The 15,249-nt window shown below is 35.7% G+C and overlaps 1 protein-coding gene across 1 annotated transcript in view; it reads left to right on the top strand.

The window, feature by feature from the left end:
* Positions 1-15,249, top strand: part of NRIP1 (nuclear receptor interacting protein 1) — a 100,316-nt gene that overhangs the window by 37,318 nt on the left and 47,749 nt on the right. Inside the window, exon 2 of the mRNA XM_060770502.2 lies at positions 5,148-5,234. The gene's annotated coding sequence lies outside the window, so the exon portion shown is untranslated. The remainder of the gene's footprint in view (positions 1-5,147; positions 5,235-15,249) is intronic.

Here is a 15,249-nt window from a genome sequence, read left to right as displayed (position 1 = left end):
ATATACCTGTTCCAACTTACATCCAAATCAAGAACAAACCTATAGAACCTACCTTGTTTGTAACCCAGGGGCTGATTGTATATATTTTTAGCAGAAGTGGAAAATTCTCAACACAGGCATTGAAGAAAAACCTTGTGAGTTACCTTTCACACCATGCTCAGATGTTTATGGATTCCCTCAAAGTTTGATATGGTGGAATAATTAAAACGCAGATTAATGACTCATTGAAGATAATATTTCCAGGGATTTTGGAGTCCTGGGAAAATACGAGGTTTTCATAAAGGGTAAATTTGGGGGAAGAGGGGACACAGATATGTGATTTTTTTTCTCATTACTTTTTAGGCATGTCAAGTCACATTGTTATAAACTAGTTGATCCATGGATATAATAAATTTAAAACACTATCTATTAATACATGTGGCATGTGGAGTGAGAAAAGATTCTTATAGTTTTCTTTTTCCATTATTTGAGTAATTCAATTGAGACAGGACAAGTACAGATTTGGTTTCTCTGATCAGCAATAGAATGTAGGAATAGAATGTAGGAAACAACAAACTGGAACTTAATCTAGGCAAGGCATTAGGGAAGGAAAGAACATTGAAAAATATAAATAAAACATCAAAAGTTAGGGTTTTATAGTGTTGAGAAACTGTGATGAAAAAGAATCTTGATCTTTACAGTTTGGGACTTATTCTGACTGAAATTTCTGGTGTAGAAAAAAAGGAGATATTATTTCTTACACTGAAGATTTTGTTTCTTATTCCAAAATTTTTGTAATTGTGTTTTCAGTCTGTGTAAAATTTGCACATGCTTTCGGTCCCTGTGCACTAAGGGGGTTGTTTACTCTAGTAAATTAGATCTGGTTTGATGCCTCTTGCCTAGCAGTTGGGTCCAGGTTATTTACAGGATTACCTTCTCCTGCACAATCTGCCCTTTAGGACACTGAGGTCCTTTTGGAGGCAATTACTCCAACCAGCCAGAACCCAACTGGTGACTGTCACCCAGAGGACCGTTTTATCGGCTGTCCCATTACTGTGGAATGAACTGCTGGAAGAGATTCGACAACTAAATGAGGTTTCAAAATTAGAAATGCAGTTGAAGACCCATCTCTTCTGGCAGGCTTACCCAGTTAACTTTATGTTTTGATTTATTCTATTTCCACTATGTGTCAATTCTTTATCTGTGTTTGGTGTGAGTTTTCATGTGTGTGTTTATCTATGTAATTTATTTTATTTTTCTGTTTTGTTTTTTTAATTTGTTGTACCCTGCCTGGAGCTACCAGGCGAGGCAAGTAATAAATACATTATTATTATTATTATTATTATTATTATTATTATTATTATTATTATTAATAATAATAATTATTGGACTTTTTCTTCTGCTACCTCTAGGTTGTGGGATGACTAACTAGAAGAGATTTTGCAAATGAGTATTCTGTTTAAATTCAACGTAGCATTAAGGTCAATCTCTTCCAGCAGGCCTATATAGCTGATTTTTTAAATTATGAATTGTGTACTTGTTGTTTTAATATCTTGTGATTTTTTGTTAAAAAGCTGATGTTTTAACTAGGCTATATGTTACGTGTTTTTAAGAGAATGTATATGTTGTATTAGAATATGATGTTATTCTGCACCTCAATCCATGTGAATAGGTGGATATGCAAGTTTTTCATAGACTAATTCCCAAATTGTGAACAGGTTTCAAAAACTCCACAAGACTTTGCTGCTGGGAAAAGAAAATTACAATAATTATACATTGCTCTAAGAATTTGTTTAGTGAAGAATTACATCCCTAGAAGGAGAAGTTGGTGTTTGCCCTCAGTTTGCTACAAAAAATAATAATCTCATATTCATTTTTTTTACCCCTTGTTCAATAAAAAAATAGTGTCAATGTACCTCACAGTGTTTTCATCAATCAAAAAATTAGATGGGTTTATGCTTTCCCAAAGGAGTAATCTCACGCTGTCAAGATGTTAATTGACCCAGACTTTTTTGTGGAGGTTCAAGTGACCTCTGTAATGATTATTACCTTTTGTGTGATACAGCTGGTATGCCAGCTGCAGCTCTCAGACTTACTTACTGCCAAATCTGACATGTGGAGCTGTGTTTGAAAACATCTAAAAATGTTAAGTTATTCCACAGCAGGAGTGGCAACATTGTCAAATCCAAGAATGATGCTGATGTTTGCCCACCAAAACTAGTGTATATTTGTTTGGCTACTCAGTTCAAATGAGTTTGGAATTAATTTTGCCAGCAGTTAGTCTATTTTTGAGAATTCAGAGTGTTGCCACTTGCGCATTAACTCATGCATGTTTCAAGATATGGATACTCAAACATTTGAAGTATTTGTTAAAGGGGCCTACTATTAATGAACAATTAGCTTCCAAATTAATGGACCTATTTCTGGAATTGGGTACAATAAATAATGGTTTCCCCTGTCTTAAAAAATTAAAAGCAACTAAATATGATGCATTGTTGCATTTAAAGTTTCTTTATGCACTTTTCTTTTGTTTAAACCAGATCTATTCCTTTTGATTTAAACAACATTAAAAAAAATCTATTCAGGCATGTAAGACATACCTGTTCCGACAGGCTTTTAATGTTTGATTCTGTTGTTTTTAAATTGTTTTAAATTGCTTTTAAACTTTGTTAGATTTTAGCTATTCTTGTAAGCCGCTCCGAGCCCCAGGGGTGTGGCGGCATATAAGTTTAAATAATAAATAAATAAAATAAATTAATCACCTTGAACGTGGTAAATTTGACAAATAAATGAACCCTATGTATTAGCACCGCTTTGCTCATTCAGTTATCACTTTTACCAGCATTCAATCTGGAAATTGGCAGGTTTGGTATGTGTGTCTTGTCAGGAAATATTGTCAAGTCAGAATACCAGAATACCTTTATAGCACAGAGTGGCAAAATTCCAAGTTTTCCATTGAACTGTGCTTGGAAGCAGTGGCAATTTAAGTAAACTCGGATTGGAGAGGCAGCTTTCATCTAAAGCATTAATTATCTGAAATTGCAAAAAATAATCAGTATTCAGTTTAAGGTGGCATCACCTACCTAGAGTCATCTCTTAAGTTTTGTTCCAGTGTGCCTTTTTAGTACACGGCTGAATGCATTTTCTCTATTTTGGCATGATATTGTTAGTTAAAGTGTGATTATGAGTGGTGAAAATAACCTTGTTTAGGGCACATGTATCCAATTTTAAATTAATTCAAACACCTCTACTGATTCCATTTAAACTTTTTTCATTAATTTTTGGGGGATCCCTGTTTTGTATGTGTATTATGGAATGTCTTTATTTATTTATTGGATTGATATTTCACCTTTGTCTAAAAATGTGATTTCGAGGTGGTTTGTTGTAAAACCAAATAAAACAAATACAATAATAATACACAAGTTTATCATAAAATTTCTGCAAATTGATACAGTATTTGGCCAGTGGCTATAATTTTGGAGTGAAAAACCTCTGTTTGGATTCACGTCAATGCTTGGCATTTGTAGTAAAGAAATACTTAGGCTTAAATATATCTTGAGTGAATATTATCTGACCAAAATATTGTTTCTACATTGGAATTTACAGTGGCTTGGGTAAATTTAAAATTACCAAGATTCATCTATTCTATAAGGGTAAAATAAAGTTAAAGGCTTCCCCCTGACATTAAGTCCATTCGTGTCCAACTGGAGGTTGGTGCTTTTCTCCATTTCTAAGTCTAAGAGCCAGCATTGACAGGACTTAATAAGCAGGAAAACATATTTTCTAGCTTAGAAGAAGTTTTATGAGTTTTTGTTTGTGTGTTACATCCATTCTTCTCAAAGGGACTAGATTCCAATTCTGGTTATTACAAGGTAACAAAAGAATCCTGATATTTACACTTGCAAACAATTGGGCCATTAGCTTATATGTTCTACTTGCCTAGATTAAACCTGAAATCTTTTTCACTGGGCACAAACCAATGTAATTGGTATACAGAGCTTCCTGAATTGTGATATGTTGGCAGTCTATAGACTTTAGATAGGTACCCATTTTTTTCATATTTTATTAATTCTTACTCGTTATATCAATGGGTTTATGAAAGTGTTCCCTGAATGTTTCGTTGGTCCTAGTGAAATCAGAATTATTCTGGCCAGAATTATTATAACATGGGCAATAGATTCTCTGCACTGTCTTATTTTAATTGGGTTTCACGGTTTCCATGGAATTTCAATAGCTGCTCTGAGTCTCCTAGCCATTATGTCTCCTTGTTTAGGGAAAAAGCAGGGTATAAAAACATAACAATAATAATAACAGTAGCTTTTAAAACAAACTTAAATAATTTAGAATAGTTTTGAATATTGTTTTTGCTGCATTGTTTTGGAAATTACATGTAGTATTCAAAACACATATGGGAGTTGGTGTTGGCTTAGTGTTCATAGGTTCTCAAACACAGTAAGAACAACTAAATGTATTTGGAAGGAACATGGGCCAAAGTTGTTTTACATTAATGTGCATATTTTGGTGCGGCATAAAACTTAACCAATTCCCTCAATTACCATGAGCAGTTGTCATGTTGGCTGGGTTCTGGGAAATATAGTCCAAAAAGATAAACTGCCCAAAACATGCAGATTTTTATAGAGGAGTAGTTGTTTGTCCTGTGTTGGTAGTGATTATGCCCCCTGCTTGCTCTATGGATCATTCAAGTGTAGCTGATACTATAGTGTCCAAAACTTTTCTGTGTGTTATAAACTCTTTGTCTTATGAAGTCTATAGCTGAAAGAATTACGTATTTAGTAGTTGGTAGGTTTGAATAGTTGTTCCCAGTACAGAAGTAATTATTACAATTTTTGGGATATTTTGGGTTCTATTTCTCCTAACTGCAATTTATACTTTGGTTGGTTAGTTTTCTTTTCTTTTCTTATTAGCACACATGCACTCTGCCGCAAAAACAAAATGAAATCTGGATTTTTGTTCATGTATCCTCATTCTCAGTAGGTTAACATCATTTGCTCAGTTTTCCTTCTGTCCCAGATACCTAGAGTTGTTGTACTCTTAAGCATCTTTTTTGGACTGAAAATATAATGTTGCTGTGCTAGGCTAGTTGTGAGAGAAGGAAAATTGGACTATGGCAGCCTTCCTTATCATATGTATACTTCTACTCTTTACAGAACATTGTACGAAAGAGATGTTTCACTACCTTATGGACCAGCTCTGCCAGATCCATTTGCCAGCCCACACATGATGCCTGAAATCGAGTAAGTCTTATCTTAAGTACTGCATATACTCATGTTTAAATCAACTTCATGTATAAGCAGAGGGCAGGTTTGGAGGCCAAAACTGTGGATTTTGATATGTGCCTTGGTAAAATTGAGGACCATTTTATAAATAGGGGAAAGTACCAGCTGTTCCTGGTCACTGTTACCTCTTTTCGGGCATTCACAAAGGTTAGAAACAGCAACACAGCAGAGAATAGAGAGAGTCAGTTTTATCTTTTCCAGGAACAGCTCTTGCCTTTTGTTATTTTACTAAGAGAAGGGGTGACCCAGTTTTTCATTTTGATTTTTTTATGATGATTTTTTTGGCACGTTAATCTAATAATTTATTGTTAAATTTTACAGATGATGTAGTATAATGTTTTAAAATGATTTTATTGTAAATTGTAATTTTTATTGTATTTATGCTGTTAGCATCCTCTGATGCTCATGTGAGGCTGTGCTGAGTCCCCCTTGTTGGGAGAAGTGCGGGATATAAATATATGAAATAAATAAACAACATTTACCAGAATTGTACAGGAGGCAACCACACGATAGGAAAGCAGTCCCTTCTACTTTTAGAGGGCTAATGTGATATTGTCCTTATACATTGAATATATAGGTTATGTAAGAAAATGACAGTAGCACGTTCTAGGCTGAACTTTTATCCCAAGCTACTTTTTTTTTACTTTCAGAGAGTTTGTAAAATAAGAAATAATAATAATCATAGTAAGAGAACACTTTGGCACAGTGCATCAGATTAAGGTTGTGAACACCTTATTCTGTTATATATTTGGAAGTAGTTAAAGATAATCTCAGGATTGATGTTTTATGCTGTGTTTGCAATTGCTGTTTTATAGTTTTAATGATTTTAATTTATTGTTATACGTTATTGATTTGATATGTGATGTTTCATATATGTAAGGCATTGGGTTTTGCCGTTGATTATGCTGTGAACAGATTTTATTCCCCCTGGGGGGTGACAAAAGTGGTATATAATTGAAATTAATAATAATAATAATAATAATAATAATAATAATAATAAACCTCATTCATGAATTTGAATTCTGGTGCATTTGAACTTGCTGGCTACATCTGTGGTTTTGCTTGCTCTGTGCTGGACTACTGATTTCAGCTACATAATAATCATCACCACACTTCACATGTTCAACTCCTTATTGGACATGAAAAACAAACGTAACTGTAATCTAATATGCAATGTAATATACCGGTATAGTGAAAGCAACTTTGTATGACAAGATTTTAGATTGCCATCCAGGTATCGCTTCATTAGATACTACTTGAATCTTGTTTTTTCCTTGGTGGTTTTCTCCTCCACAAATGTATGGAAAACGTTTGTTTTTTTCTTTATCTTTTCCTATGTATGATGTTTGCAGACAATTACTTGCTTTTCTTGTCCAGCGGAAATCAGCTAATTAGCGACTAGTATTTGTGGGATGATCCTATCAGTGGCAGTCTTTATCTCCCTCTGTGTACTTCACTACATATATGTTTTGTTTTGTTTCATATGGTATCTGCTGTGTCACCCATTACAAGTTTTACCACCCATTCATCCAGAAAGCATATTAGGTGCTTAGTTGCACTTTTGGGGAGGCTACCATAATTGGCTTAGATCTGTGTTCTTTTTCACCTACTTTAGGCTGTATTTTGTTGGCTTGTTAGTCTGGCTAATTGGAGCACTTTTTAATTGGCACTGTTACTCTTGAATTCAGATAATTGATCTTTATTTCATTTGTTGGATGGTTGTATCTCTTTGGATTTGGATAATTGGATTTTGATTTGAGATTAGGCAACACAGTGTGGTCAAAGATTGTACTAATTTGAGCTTTCTGAGGAACATCACAGAGATATGATGTGATAAATGAATAGTGTTCTGCTGGGGACATGTCCTTGGGGACTAGCAGGTATTATTGATGATTCAATTTCCAACGAGGTAGAGTCACATATTTTGTCCCCAACTTGAGAATTTGTCTGTTAACAAAATTCAATGGGATATTTATCACCCTATGCCCTGACTTCATCCTCAAATTGCCTTTAGGGGCTAGCACCTACACTGCCCTCTGGGGCAGTATTGTTTGAAGCTAGCTTTACTGACTATGTTGAGTACTAAGCTTGATTGAACTTAAATTATTTCCATGTTTACATTCATATATTTTCTTTCCTTCATTCCCTTTTGGGGAGGAGCAATGCAGAGTTTGAATGGATAAGAAGAGTTATCTAGTCCAACCTCCTGCCAATCGGGAATGACCTAAAGCTTCCCTGACATAGACTTCTCTTTCAGAGCTTCCAGTGAAGAAGAGCCCACCACCTCCTGAAAGTAATGTAACAATGTTAAGCAGCTCTTCCTAAAGTTTGATCCAGTTATTCATTCTTCTGATTGGTACTCAGTGGTTCAGATCTGACTTTCTGGGGCAATAGAAAACAAGCTTGCTCCACCTTCCATGTAACAGTTCTTCAGATATTCAGATGATTAGCACATGTCGTATTAAGCTTCATTTTGAAATGTACATAACTTCCCAACTGATTTGTTGATCCTTTATCATCTTGTTAGCCCTATTCTTGATGTGTTTCAGCTTTTCTATATACTACTTTAGCTGTGGAACCCAGATGAGGTCACAGGAAAGCAGAGTAATAGTTCTACTACATCCCTTCATCGGGATACTGTAATTCTGTACTTCAACCTAAATTATATATATATATATATATATATATATATATATATATATATTGACAAATGCCGCATACATGTATGTTTCATTTTATATACTTCATAAATAAATCAACATTTTGCCTTTTATTCTCAAATCCAGGGGTTCTCAAACTGTGCTCCATGGAGACCTTGGGGCTCTGTGGGTGCTAATCAGGGGCTTTATGGCGCCATTCTGCTTCCCGTCACTTCATCTTTCCTCCTCCTGAGAAATGCAGGGAAATTAAAGTTTTGAACTGTTGGAAACAACAGCAGCAGCATACGCCTGGGACACTAGCCCTTTCTCCCCTGCCTCCCTCACTGCCCAAACTCTTTTCCTTGCTGCCCCCCCCCCCCAATTTCTTTGTTTCCAAAATCCTATTTCCTTCTCACCACTCAGGGAGTGCTTTGATTGTGTTTTGATTGCATGACAAGAAGGGGATGGACTGGATGTCATCTGGGTTCTTTATTATAATTATTATAAAAGGTTGATGGTCATCTGTTGGAGGTGCTTTGATAGTGTTTTTCCTGCATGGCAGAAAGGGATTGGACTAGATAGCCCTAGAGGTCTTCCACTGAAATACTGTTAAGTTTATGCTGGTTAAAATCATTCTGCATTTTAAATATTGTATTGTTCTTTTTTTCCTTTTTTGCACTGTGTGAATTAGCTCACACAAACACTCTCCAACCATTTACCACTGGCCCAGCTCATGCCTGATACACACACACACACACATACACAAACATTCTCTCTCTCTCTCTCTCTCTATATATATATATATATATAAAAACATTTCTTGGGGCTCTGTGAGAAACTTTTGCTTCAAAAAGGGCTCTGTGGCTGAAAAAAATTGAGAAATCCATCTTTAATCTGACAGATCTATGACTTCCTCGTTAAAATATTATAAACAAAAATATCAAATGACAAAACTATTTTAAATGTCAAATGTTTCATAATCCCCTAAATTTAAAAAATTATTTAATTACAGTATTTGGGACCGTTTGTTCTTTTAAAAAGTTGTAGAACTATGTTATTGTTAAGTTTCATTTATAACATTATTGGGTTTCATTTATAACATTATTGGGTTGTGCACAATGCTCAAAAATCATATAATTTTCATTTCAGTTTTTGGCTACCCCCCCCCCCCCCATTTTGTTTTCCAGGAAATTCCTGAAATCGGGAGAAAAGTGCTGTTTTCGATCCAGTAAGATTTGGTCCATTGGTGCCAATAGGGAAACTTAGTTTAGAGGCTCATTTCTCCATCGGTTTTAAGTCTATCTTGATTAAACTTGCCTTCATTGTAGGCCACATTTATGACTGCAAGCCTGCCAAGTTTCAGAATGTTTCACCAATCCCCACTGAGTTTTGGGAAACTTAAGGTTTTTACCATAACCATTTAAAAAAATACAGCAAGAGGGAATTCTGGGAATTGAAGTCCCAACCAGTGCGCACCCCATTAGGGGAGGAGAATGGACACAGTCAACCAGGCCTCTGATTGGCTGAGAAAGAAATGTGAGAAATGGAGAGAGACAAAAACTTCAACTCCCCTTCAGTGCCCACACTCTGCAAAATGCTGCTGGGAAAACAAGTTCTTGGTGGATCCATCTCTGGAGGAGAGGCCCAGAGAAGCCTTTCCCATCTTGCTCTCTCTCTCTCTCTCTCTCTTTTTTTTCCCCTGGACTTATTTGCCTCTAGCAGGCACTCTGCTGGGTGGTGGGATTTCAAGAAAGGATGAAGGAGGCTACCAGGGAAGAAAGCAGAGAAGCGTCTGCTGCCAAGCACCCACACTTGTCTGATTTGTGAGTCCACCCATACTCTGTGGCCTCTGCCTCAGGTAGGGTGCTGCTCAGCCCCATCTCCCCCATTAGCCAAAAGATCTGGCTGCTGGTGATCCATTCTGGTTGAGGCTTCAGCTGAGTCCTGCCATTTTCAGCAGCCTGGCTGTCAAATTGCTGAGTTTTCCCAAATCGCCAAATGGAATTGTGAACAGTTCTCGCAGAACACTTCACTTTCTTATCTACGTATTTCAACAGAATTGCTTTGGGTCTCCTATATTTTATACTGTTGTTACCACTTGTTTCTGCCCTGTAAGTATAATCACTACATAAGTGATTATACTTAAAAGCAAAAAACTATCCATAGTCTTCCCCTGTATCCTGTCTTCAGCTTTCCTGTGCTTCACAGTAGTATCCGTCACCTCTATATGCAAAACTCTGTCTTTGTGTAAGTATTAATACTTTACAGAATTCTGCTCAAAACTAGTATGACTTCTCAGATAAATTGATTATTTGCTCTTCTGTTTTTTGGCATTATGAAATCTGGCAGCTCCTCATATCTGACTAAAGCTGTCCTATACTATCTTTAGCTCAACCTGTGTTCTGCCTGGGTTGTGCAACATGCTGGTTGTTAAGATATGTGAAAATACAAAAAAAAAAAAAAAAAAGACATGGTGCTAATTGAAATGCCAGGAAGTGTGTATCATGAAATATGTATATACGACAGGAGACAATGATTCCCTTATATATGTTAGATATATACAAAAGTCAAATCAAATAATCATTACTGTATCTAGTTAACACTGCAATCTTCATGAGAATAACATACAGGGAAAACTTTCAAACATACAGATTAAATTGTTCAATATTTTTGGATGATTTCTGAGAACATAAACAAGTTCCATGTAAATTTGTAACAAAAGGGATACTCCCTTTTTCAAAGGTACGTACTTACATTGATTCTTGGATAAATCTACCCAGGTTTTGGGACTTAATTTTTTGACTAAAATTTATAGAATTATCCATGAGTATGTACAATAGTGACTTCCAATTAATATTGACATTCTAGTAGTTGCTGTGAAGATGACTGGAATATAGTTCTCTTGGGTTATAGTCTATGGGAAGAACAATACAAGTCATGCTACAGGAGCTGGCATGATGACCTTGACATGTATAGAAGGGTTTTGCATCTCATAACAGTATTTCAGTGGAAGACCCCTGGGACTATCCAGGCCAACCCCATCAAAGCACAATCAAAGCACCCCCATCTAGCCTTTGTAATAATAATAATAATAATAATAATAATAATAATAATAATAATAGGACCATCCAATCTAACCCCCTTCTGCCATGCAGGAAAAGCACAATTAAAGGAGGGAAATAGGGTTTTGGAAGAAAGGAAAGCAAAGAGGTCAAACTTTTGGCAATGAGGTATTTGGGGGGAGGAGCAGGAAAGAGGAAGGAAAGCTTGGGGGAGGTGGAGGAGGGAGGAGAATAAGGTAACATTGGAGCCCCTAAGTGTGTTTTGTGGAGCCCCACAACCACTGTGTTAGAGCAGTGTGATGTGGCTTGTCTGTTTGAGGTGGAGAATCCACATACTGGATTACTATGAAATAATTGTTTTGGTCATGGCACAACTACTGCTGTATATGTTGAACAGATAGCAGGATGCCTTACATAAATATTTTAAAATAAAACACGGCTATACACAGAATTGCCTCCATGAGCTGAATTGTAATTGGATGTGTGAATGCTAGATCCCACATGACAGCAGAGCTGGAATAGCTTTGGGGACTACAACTCCTCAGATGCCCCAGCCTGTATTTCCATCTGGGAGTTTTAGCCCCTCAAAATAAGTTTTTCAAGCTTTTCACCAGAGTGGTGCAGCGTAAATGTGATATTCCCGTGGAAAAGGAGTGACAAGTAAGCCCTATAGGGTTTTACTTTACCAGGCCATGCGTAAAAAGCAGTGATAACGAACACAATATATTTTTAATAGTTATCTTGAAATCCAAATATACATCAAATACAGTCAAAGTTAAGAATGTAATGAAAAATAACTAACTGATTGTCTGTTATAGTAAATCATTTATCTGGATATGTACATTATTAGATGTAATGAAGTTAAATTAAGTAGAGCCAATGGCCTGGTTAATAAACATTTTCTGTAGTTCGGAAATGTGGTTTTGTTGTTACTTGCCTTCACGTCAGCTTCAACATAGAGTGATCCAATGAATGAAAAATTCCATGAACTGATCATTACTTGTCCTACCAAAGATTTGCAAACTCAGGTCTATGGCTTTCTTGATTGAATCAATCCTCTAGTAGTGTGATCTTTTCTTGCTACCACTTTGTATTTTCCAAAGAATTATGTTCTCTCTTGATATATCCAAAGCACAATAGCTTCAGGTCCCTTCTATACTTCCGTATAATCCATATTATCAAAGAAGATAATCCACGTTATCTGCTTTGAACTGGAGTATATGAGTCTACAATCCAGTTCAAATGAGAAAATCTGGATTTTATATGGCAGTATATAAGGGGCATCAGTAATCTATGCTTGTCAGGATTCAGATGTGATTTGTCTTTAAAGTTGTCCATGGGACCTGTAGAACTCTTCTCTAGCACTATACTTGAGATGGATTGATATTTTTCCTATTATTTTTCTTCGATGTCCAGCTTTCACAACCATACATAAAAGTCAGAAATATTATGACCTGTCCTAGATTATTTTGATTATTTTTAATGATATATCTCTGCACTTAACTAGTTCCTTTAAGTGTGCCTATCCAAGCCTTAGGACCCTTTTATACTGCATAAAATTTGCAGGGAACTGGAGATAAAACCTCTGGTATAATAATAATAATAATAATAATTATTATTATTATTATTATGCCACACACACATAAAAAACACACTACATGAGCATATAGAATGATGATAGCATAAATTTACATAACACTTTCACCTAAAAAGTCACATAATCAAATGTAAAATTCCATAAAACACAGTATTTGCTGCACACACAGGGGGCCAAAACCTCACATTTTGCTGTCATTGTGGAGATGGGGGTATGGTCACTAGCTCCTTAACAAGCCTGGAAGCTTCTCCTGACTCTCCTGGCACTTCCATCTTTGCTCTGTGGGCTCCTTCAGCCTGTGGAGACAGGATTAATGTGAGGACTGCTCATAGACTGCTCCTCTAAGCAAAATCTTACTTTCCATGTGATTGATTTGCCACATAAATGCAGCCATGTAAACTCCCTCACCAAATGGAAAACATTCTGTTTCTCCATATTATTTGTATTTTCTATCTCTCCGAGGGGACTCAGAGCGAATTACAACATACACAGATAGGCAAACTTTCAGTGCCTTTATTACAGTGAAATAACAATGAAACACAAATACACAGAACAAAGTGAAAAGCTTCCATGACAAGGGCTTCTTGACCAGAATGTTGGTTACTCATTAGGACATAGTTTTTCACGGTCCACATTAAAACTGATTTTCCTCTGAAAATTTTCAGTGCGTTTCATTAAATGTTTGTAAATAATAAGCCCAAAATATTCAGATATCCAAGAGAGTTATATTTAAAGAGTTAGAATTTATTTTCAGAGGATAGAATTTCTCAAAAATGAAAGACTTGTCAAATCTAAGTGAATTCTCTGGCTGGGTCTTTACCACAAAAGATACTTTTTTCGGAATAATGGTTTTCAAATAATGCATCAATATAACTACTTTTAGAAGAAGATACTAAGATGACATTTTGGAGTAAATCGACAAATTATAAGATTGTAACAAATGACAAATTTTAAATATATAATTTACCAATAAAAGGAACATCCTTCTTAGAAGATTAGTTTTTTTTCTAATGTAAGACAAATTAAAACAAAAGATCAAATTTCCCTCTATGGTCCAATGATGGATTATGCAGAAATGCAGAATCCCAGTCTTACTAATATTTTCAGAGGCTATATCCACACTGTAAAATTATAGCAATTTGACACCACAGATACCACTTCAGCTCAGTGACGTTGAATTCTGGAATTTGTAGTTTTGTGAGATATTTACCCTTTGCTGTTAGAGAGCTCTGGTGGCACATCAAACTATAGACTCCAGAATTCCATAGCATAGAGTTATGACATCTTAAGTGGTGTCAAACTGCTGTAATTCTACAGTGTGGTTGGGAAGATAATATCATGGTAATGATTTCAAAACGTTATTGAGGCTGCCGTTATCAAGTGTATAATAGAAGAAAATACTATGCTTTAAAAACAATGTCATGGTTTCCTCAAAGGGAAATTTCACATAATATTCTCAGCTTTTCATAATTCTTTGATGCTGTCAACAAAGTCAACCATTACTTAGGGTGAGTCCTACAAATTTGTAGCTGCATTTTAACATAATATTAAAGCATGCTTAAACCAAGTAGGTCTAAGTACATGTAAGTCCTAGTAGATTGTGGACTGTTTATTTGTGTTTTTTTTTTTTAAAAAAGCTTTTGAGAAAGTATCTTATCAAAGGTTTTTGAGAAAATTTAGACCAGTATAAACGTGAAATATAAAACTTGTGACTGGGACTTTCAGTCTGTAAAAATAGAGGCTAAAATAAATCAGCCATAAGCCGTCAACTCCATCTAGGTGCTTTAAAGACTGAGAATAGAAAAAAATATTCATGCAATGTATAGTTAAATTATGTAAGTGATACTATAGGTATAGTGATGGCCAGCAACATGAAAGCTGTAATCTCTGGGGAATTATATCAGGCGAGAGCTGTCACAATCACGTCTTGTTTCAGAGATCATGGACTAGGTAGGCTTTTTGGTTTTATCCAGTAGCATTCTTTTGCTACTCTTAGGTTTTTATGAGATTTATACATTATGAATAGGGTGAAGGGATTGTTTGTCATACTGTGAGAGCTTGAAGTCATCCAGTGAAACTGACTCCAGATAGGTAGGTTTTGACCTAATGCAGCTTGTGATAGTCCTTCTACCAGAAAAATGATAACTAGATTAAGTAGTTTCCTGTAGGATGGCATAAACTCATGGGTCAATGATGTAGGCCAATATTACTACCATGTTCCTCTATATTGCAATACAGTATAGTGTGGCCAAATTAGTAATTAGTGACATTAAACAATTAAATAAAGTTAATACCTCTGTGTCCTGGTTATGAACCCCCATCTAGCTGGCCACTGTTGGAAACAGAGTGTTCTACTATATGGATCTTGATATGACCGTGGCAATGCATTTTTCATTTTATTTTAGGCAAGTAGATTACCATTTCAGAAGGTTCTGCTTCATTTATAATTTACACTATTAAACTTTCACCCATTAAAAGGACATTGTATCTTGTAACTGAGTCCCCTTCTACACTGCCATATAATCCAGATTATCAAAGCAGATCATCCACAAAGTACAGGAAAGGAGATTCCACCTGAACATTAGAAAGAACTTCCTGACTGTGAGAGCTGTTCAGCAGTGAAACTCTGTGCCCCAGATTGTGGTGAAGGCTCCTTCTTTGGTGGCTTTTAAACA

This window comes from Anolis sagrei, chromosome 3, assembly GCF_037176765.1.
Source record: "Anolis sagrei isolate rAnoSag1 chromosome 3, rAnoSag1.mat, whole genome shotgun sequence".
Classification (NCBI taxonomy): domain Eukaryota; kingdom Metazoa; phylum Chordata; class Lepidosauria; order Squamata; family Dactyloidae; genus Anolis; species Anolis sagrei.
Note: the sequence above shows the minus strand (reverse complement) of the source record. Positions and strands in the feature narration are given on the sequence as shown.